This window comes from Lactuca serriola, chromosome 9 (assembly GCF_051521515.1).
Source record: "Lactuca serriola cultivar US96UC23 chromosome 9, Lser_US96UC23_V15, whole genome shotgun sequence".
Lineage (NCBI taxonomy): Eukaryota > Viridiplantae > Streptophyta > Magnoliopsida > Asterales > Asteraceae > Lactuca > Lactuca serriola.
Window position 1 is genome coordinate 81,059,202 of NC_136416.1, and position 7,467 is coordinate 81,066,668.

General features: G+C 33.6%; 3 non-coding genes across 3 annotated transcripts; all 3 read left to right on the forward strand.

Moving 5' to 3' along the window:
- The first annotated feature begins 5,991 nt into the window (after window positions 1-5,991).
- On the forward strand, window positions 5,992-6,145 carry LOC145077355 (small nucleolar RNA snoR134). The gene has a single exon (XR_013693134.1). It is a non-coding gene; the product is annotated as a small nucleolar RNA snoR134 (small nucleolar RNA).
- A 231-nt stretch (window positions 6,146-6,376) lies between these two features.
- LOC145077347 (small nucleolar RNA U36a) lies at window positions 6,377-6,465 on the forward strand. The gene has a single exon (XR_013693128.1). It is a non-coding gene; the product is annotated as a small nucleolar RNA U36a (small nucleolar RNA).
- Window positions 6,466-6,833: 368 nt separating this feature from the next.
- Window positions 6,834-6,945, forward strand: LOC145077339 (small nucleolar RNA snoR97). Its single transcript, XR_013693120.1, has one exon. It is a non-coding gene; the product is annotated as a small nucleolar RNA snoR97 (small nucleolar RNA).
- Window positions 6,946-7,467: the final 522 nt, after the last annotated feature.

The window sequence follows — 7,467 nt, forward strand, 5'->3', positions numbered from 1 at the left end:
TCTATGTCGGTCTTTTACTTGAAGATCCATTTGAACCCAACTGTCTTTTGACTTGGTACATTATCAACCAAATTCCAAACTTGGTTGTCATACATGGACTTGATCTCGCTGTCTATTACCTCTATCCGTTTAGTAGCCTCAGGGCCTGCCATTGTTTCCTTGTAGTTAGATGGCTCATCCAAATTTATCAATGTCCTATCACTGAAAAATGTGTCACCGTCTATAGTAATATGGAAGCCATAGAACTCAGGTGACATGCAAACTTTACTGGAACGCCTGAGAGGTAATGACTTGTCTATCAGTTCAACATGAATCTATTCCTCTGGTTGAGTGCTAATATCATCTAAGGTTCCTTCATTAGTTGACTCTTGAATTTTTTCAAGGTCAATGGTACTCCCATTGTCCTCTTTGAATATGAGCTCTCTCTCTCTCTCTCTCTCTCTCTCTCTCTCTCTCCTCCTATTCGTGCTACAAAGACCACATTTCCACTAGGTCTGTAGAACAAATATCAAAATGATTGCTTTAGGTAACCAATGAAAATACACATCTCACTTCTAGCTGCTAGCTTATCTTGAGTCTTTCGTCTCACGAAAACTTCAAAAACCTAGACTTTGATATATGCTAACGAGGGATCTTTCCCCATCTACATCTCGTGAGGTGTTTTGGCAACCTTCTTTGTAGGGACAAGATTGAGGATGTGGGTGGATGTCTCTAAGGAATACCCACAAAAGTGAATTGGATGTGAAGCATGACTCGTCATGGAACGAACCATGTATAACAAGGTCCGATTATGCATCTCAACTACACCATTTAATTGTGATGTCTTAGGAGGAGTCAATTGTGAAACTATTCCACATTTCTTTAGATAGTCGTTGAAATCGATACTAAGATTCTCTCCACCTCTATCGGATCTAATCATCTTTATCTTCCAGCCTAATTGATTCTCGACTTCTTGTTTAAACTCTTTGAACTTTCCAAAGGTTTCTCACTTATGCTCGATTAAGTAGATATAACCATATCTACTATAATCATCTGTAAAAGTCACATAGAGTCGATTAGCATCCCTTGTGGATGATCTGAAGGGTCCACACACATCTGTATGTATAAGATCCAACAAACCTTCACCTCTTTCACAAGATCCAGTGAAAGGTGATTTTGTCATCTTTCCTAAAAGACAAGATTCACATGTATCATCTGAACTTAGGTCAAATGATTCCAACACTCCATCTTTTTTGAGTTGGGCAATACGTTTCTTGTTAATGTGTCTAAGACGACAATGCCACAATCAAACTTTGTCTACACCATTAGACGAATCAATATGAAAAAAATTATTGCCTTAATTATCAACACACGTCATGGTTTCATACACACCATCACAAGGTAAAGATTCAAACATAAAAAACCATTTTTATAAGCAAAAATAGAACCATTCAAATCATTAAAGAATATCTAAAACCTTGTCTGAATAAAGCATGAAAAGAAATAATGTTACGTGTCATCTTTGACGAGTAGCAACAAGCTATTAAATCTAAACAAACACCACTAATAAGCACTAGACCATAAACTCCAATATTGGTAACAGAGAAGATCGCCTATTCCCCATGATTGAGTTCATTCTTCCGTGCTCCACCTCCTCACTTTTTTCTTAGCCCCTGCAAATTAGAACAAATGTGAAATCCACATCCTATATCAATGACCTAAGAATGAGACGATGATGAGTTATTAGATAAAATAGTATATATCGCTACAGAAGATGGCTTCACCTTGCCATCCTTGATATCTTGCAGATATTTTAGGCAACTTCGTTTCCAATGCCCCTTGTCGTTGTAGTAAAAGCAAATAGCCTCTTTTGGACCAAAAGAGGGTGGATGATCATAACTGGACTTTCCTTTAGGGCCATTACTAGATGACCCGACATAAGACTTTCCCTTCCTGTTTTGCTTGGGAGGACCTTTCCTCTTTTTTACCCTTTCCTTGTCCAATGGCCAGAATGGGAGCACTAGTAGGAGTGGATGCTAAACCTTTTCCCTTCATTCCTGCTTCAGCTGTCTGCAGAAGATTGTGTAATTGAGCCAAGGTGGTCTTAGTGTTGTTCAAATGATAGGTCAAGATGAACTGATCATAACAACTTGGTAAGGAGTTTAGGACTATGTTAATAGCTAACTCATCATCAAAATGTACATTTATCCTAACAAGGCGCTGCGTGTATCGTTGCATCCTTTGTACATGGGCACAAACAAAGTCTCCCTCCTTGAGCTTGCAAGCCATGAGGCTTTGACCACCTCGTATTTTTCTTGACGAGATCACTTGTGGAACTTTTCCACAAGATCCTTGTTCATCTCATATAGCCAGTAGCCTTCATAAAATCTCTACAACCTAGGGGTCATAGCAGCGACCATGATGCAAACAACTTTTGTTGCATCATCATAATGTTTCTTGTAGGAGGCTAATTCTTTAGGAATTGCATTCTTTTTGTCGATTTCATTTAGTTCTTTTTCAAGGACATAATCATTGTTCTCGAAACAAATGGCCATTCTTGATGTTGCGCATTCAGTCTTTGTAGTTGGTGCCATCAAATGTCACCTTTAAGTAGATGGACAACAACGAGAAGTTATGGTTGTTGGAGGAGGAGGAACCATAAGCATCAGTTGGAGTATATATCTATAAAAAGAAGGTAATTTTAGTTATACAAGAATAATCCTTAATATAGTAACCCAAAATAAAATATTAAGGCTAGGACCCAACTATATAATTCACAACTTAGAAAAGAGATGTCGTAATCAAATTGTAAATTTTATAAAGGTAGGTAAATGACGATTTACCTATTTCACCAAAAAAATAAAATTAAAATTAAGTGAAATTCCTAGGTCTTTCGAGATTCATTGAAACTATTTAATGGCATGTTTAATCTCATATTATGCTCTTCTATTTGTGATTGGGATACCGATGATCACAAACAACATGTGAATAACAATGCAAATGTGCTTGGTAACCTCATTGTCATTTATCATCTCAATTGATGTACTGGTAAACCACACACGCTTCATCAAGAATGATAATTTATGAGATACCTATTACAACTCTTTATTAGTCCTTATTAATGTGCTGGTTAACCACACACGCTTCACTAACGAATTATAAAGTGTAATGTGCAATTTGATGGCTTAGCATACTAATTCACATTTTTCCTAAAGTAACTAGATATGGGATTTTAAATAAAATGGTTCTATTACTTTTAATAGCATTATAATTTTAATGAGATTTAGTTGTCCTATCAAATCCGTTCTGCTAATGACCCTTTACCAATCAAGGAATAGCTGGATGAGAGTGGATACTCATTCAACTACTATTTTATAGGCACTTTCCTTATACCTAGGGATGAGCAAAAACCGCACCGCAACAAAAATTAACCGCATAAACAGCAACTAATAAACCGCAACCGCAATAAAAACCAATGGTGAGGTTTTCTTTTTTTTTTTTCCAAAAACCAGAAACTTGTGGTGCGGTGCGGTTATTGGTTTTCAAAAACCGCAAAAAAAAAACCGCACCGCACCGTATATATTATATACAATTTTTTTTTTATTAATTATTAACATATTAAATATTAAAAATAAGACAGGTTTCATGGATGAAAGATGGATAAATACTAGAAGACAAAAGTATTTATGTTTAACTTTAAAAAATAGTGAAATTAGACAATTTTAAGATATTTATTGTTACTTACTATTGGTTTGATGTTTTTAAGATATTAGTTGTTTGTGATTTAAGTTAATTTTCTTATACCTTAAGGTTTTTTATATTATTACAAGTAATATGTTTGAACCCTTAAAATCGTTTAAGCTCTAAATTGTAGTTAAAAACTACACAAAATAACGACACCAAATTCATGCAGTTAATAACCGCAACACAAAAAAACAAAACCGCACCGCAAAAATAACCGTCTAACCGCACTGCAAAAATAACCGCACCATGCGGTTTTGAAAATGGATTAACCGCATTTGCGGTTAGTGGTGAAGTTTTAGTTAATAACCGCACCGAACCGTACCGCGCTCACCCCTACTTATACCCCTCTTATAGATCAGCTTCGTGAATGAGACATACTAGCGATTTGACTGACTAATTCTTATACATATAGTAATTAATCATTTAATATTATATATAAGATGTATTTAAATTTTTTCAAAATATAAGGTTTATTGTTTAAATTTTGGAAATTAATAAACTATTAATTTAAATTTAAAATAAACCAAATAATTTAATATTTATCTATTAATTTAAAAAATAAATAAAATATAAATTTTGATAAGGATTAACCAGTTAAATTAATCAAATAATTTAATCCTAATCCTTACCCTCTAATTTTCGAAAATTAAGGTATAAGATTTATTATAATTTTAATTATTTCTTTTTAGACAAGTAAAATAATAATTACGAAAATTTGGAAACCCTAAACACCTTGTCTTTTTTGAAAACTTGGGGAGGAAGGCTAGGGTTATAAAGCCCTAGCCAAAAATTTTGAAATCCAAGGGGGATGGGCTAGGGTTTCGAAAAACCCTAACCATAGTCGAAATTTATGCATTTTAGGGTTTAATGTCCATAAATCCTAATTGATCTAATTCAAAAATTATAACAATTCAATTGAAAACAAACCAAAAATCTCTAATACCATTGATAGGTTTTATGCAAAACAAAAACTCTTAAGTTCACATGCTACCTAAAGATCTATGTTTTCACTATTGAACCTATAACTATGAACATCAAAAATAAGAAACCCTAGACAATTTTCGGAAAACACAAAAGGGTTTTAGGATTACATACCTTGTTATAGATCTCTTAGAAGCTAGCACCACAAATGTCGTGCCTCTAATAGAATCACACCCAAGCTAGCAAGAAGATGACTTGAAGGAGGAGAGGGGAGGTATAAATTTAGGCTCTTCCCTTGGAATGATGAGTGACCGGAATTCTAAAGACTAGGGTCCTTTATATAGTTGAGGAATCTTGGGGCCAAAGCTAGGGTTTAAGGGATAAGCCCTAGATTGAATTACTTACAGACCAAGCAGTCCAATCTCCTTATCCAAGGGGCCTTAGACGAAATCTTCTAGGCTTGCCCTAGAGGATTTTCATCCACCTCATCCCATGAGATTTTAGAGCTTTCATTCCTCAACTTTCAATAAATAACCAAACAGTCACTGTACTTTTATTTAATCAAATTAATCCCAAAATTAATTCAAATTAATTTTTGATTAATTATTAATTAAATAACACATTTTCTAATTAATATATTATTTTCATAATATATTACTAAACTTCTTTTATTAATCAAATAATAAATTAACCTCTTTCTCTAAAAGTCATCATGTCCAATTGCTAGGTTTGAGGGTAACCTAAAAGGACAGTGCTACTGTCAATTGAAGTATATATCAATTTTATTTACGAGCTTAGAAATCTAGTCCAACATATATATATATATATATATATATATATATATATATATATATATATATATACACACACACACACAAGTATAATGTTACACGTGGATACAGACATAAAAGCATAACAAACAACTTAAACAAACATGCACAATTAGTTAGGAGCAACATAGACCTAGGGCCGGCCAAAGCCCAGGGCGAGCTGGGCCATGGCCCAGGGCAGAAAAAAATAGGGGCATCAATTTTTTAGAACCTGTTATGAGTATTCTTTAATTTGGGCTTGATCCAAGATACATAATGAAGTCCATTCATGAAAAGGGGGAGGTGAAAGCGGGAATTCAAGCAAACTTAAAAATAAAATCTCACGCCTACTTATTGCACTAGAAGAATATGAGGAGACAAGAAGAAAAGTAGATGGCAAAAAAACACACGCCATCCATGCCTAATATACTTCTCAAGCTCTTGGTTCACAGCCTCACAATTCCATCTCAATACAAAATAACTACATCATGAGTTTTTCTTATCAGAGTTATTGTTTGCTTCTAGGGTTTTAAATTTCTTGTAGCACCTAGGCATCTCGGAAAAAATGATACGGATGAAGAAGAAAGCTCTAATGCCGGTGCTAAATCAGATATATAGCCGTCAAGTGTTGTAGTTCATGTTTTTCTACCTTTCTCGATGGCCATTTCTGAGTCAAATCGACGAATACATTTGATCAAATCTAGGTCTTACTTTACTTATTTCATATGCACTGTCTCGCCACACCTCAAGTTTTTTCCCTTAATTTTTATCGGAATTTGGAAAGAGGTTTAGTAATGGATGCATATAGTTAATATTAGGTGGTGTTAACATGGATGTCTATTCTTTTACCATTCGTTTTTCACTAAAAACACCTGCTATATTTACTCTAATTATTTTCATCTTTTATTGATTTATTTGTGTCTCAGCATTGACTCGATCGATTTTGTCGTGCTTCTGAGAATGACCAATGAAGTAAAAGACACAAAATGGTTGCATTTCTTAATATGAGCCGATTTTATGTCAGAATAAACATTATACGTTTGGATTTGTATGTTTGATTTAGTTTAGTTTGACGATTTTGTTAAACTGTTTCAGTGATGATTGAGTGTAGAGCTTTAAGTTGGATCTCCTTTAGAATATCCACGACTATTAGAGTTGTTTTAATGAGACTTGACTTAGAAATGTATGAGCTATGGTCGATCCAAGGGTTTGTTACACAGAGAGAACCACATTCTGGTGTTGCATTTTAATTGACTTGTTATTCAACAGATTCAACTGTGAATCTGAGGATATCAATTAATCTCTGTTGTTAAATGAGTTTTTACTTGATGTTGTTAATTTACTATAATTTATTGAGCTTAAACAAAACTCTTGCTCTGAAATATATAATGGACCTAGAGTCTGAAAAATCAGGCAACAATGTTTTGTTATCAACTTCAACTTTTGTAAGATAACATTATTGAAATTGGAGTTAAATGACAACACAAGTTGTTGTTGTTGTTATTTTTTTTTTTCATTTTGATAATTGTTTTCAACATCTAATTGTGCTTATAAAAAAGTTTTGCTACTAATTTTTCTTTAATCTAGACTACTACCTAAACCTGAAGCCATTTAATGATGCATTGGATTGTTGTTTGGATGTTTTGTTGGATATATTCTTTGAGGGTATGGAAGATTGGTAATTAAGATTGCAAAAGAGATAAAAAAAAAAAGGAATAATTTTAAAATTGTATTACTTTGTAAATTTTAGTCATTTCTATCATTTATGGTCATTATTTCTATTGGAGAAAACTACAGATTTAGCCTACTATTGTTATTAATTCATAGTAATTGTTATTAAATCTCACATTTAACAAAGGTCATTTAAAGAATTAAACGTAGGGGCATTATTTTGTATGTTTGCCCTAGGACATGAAAACTCTATGGACCGGCCCTGCATAGACCACGTGATAAAAACCATACCGATGGAGCTTAATAAGTTCTACCAACAAATTTGGTATAAAAAATTACTTTA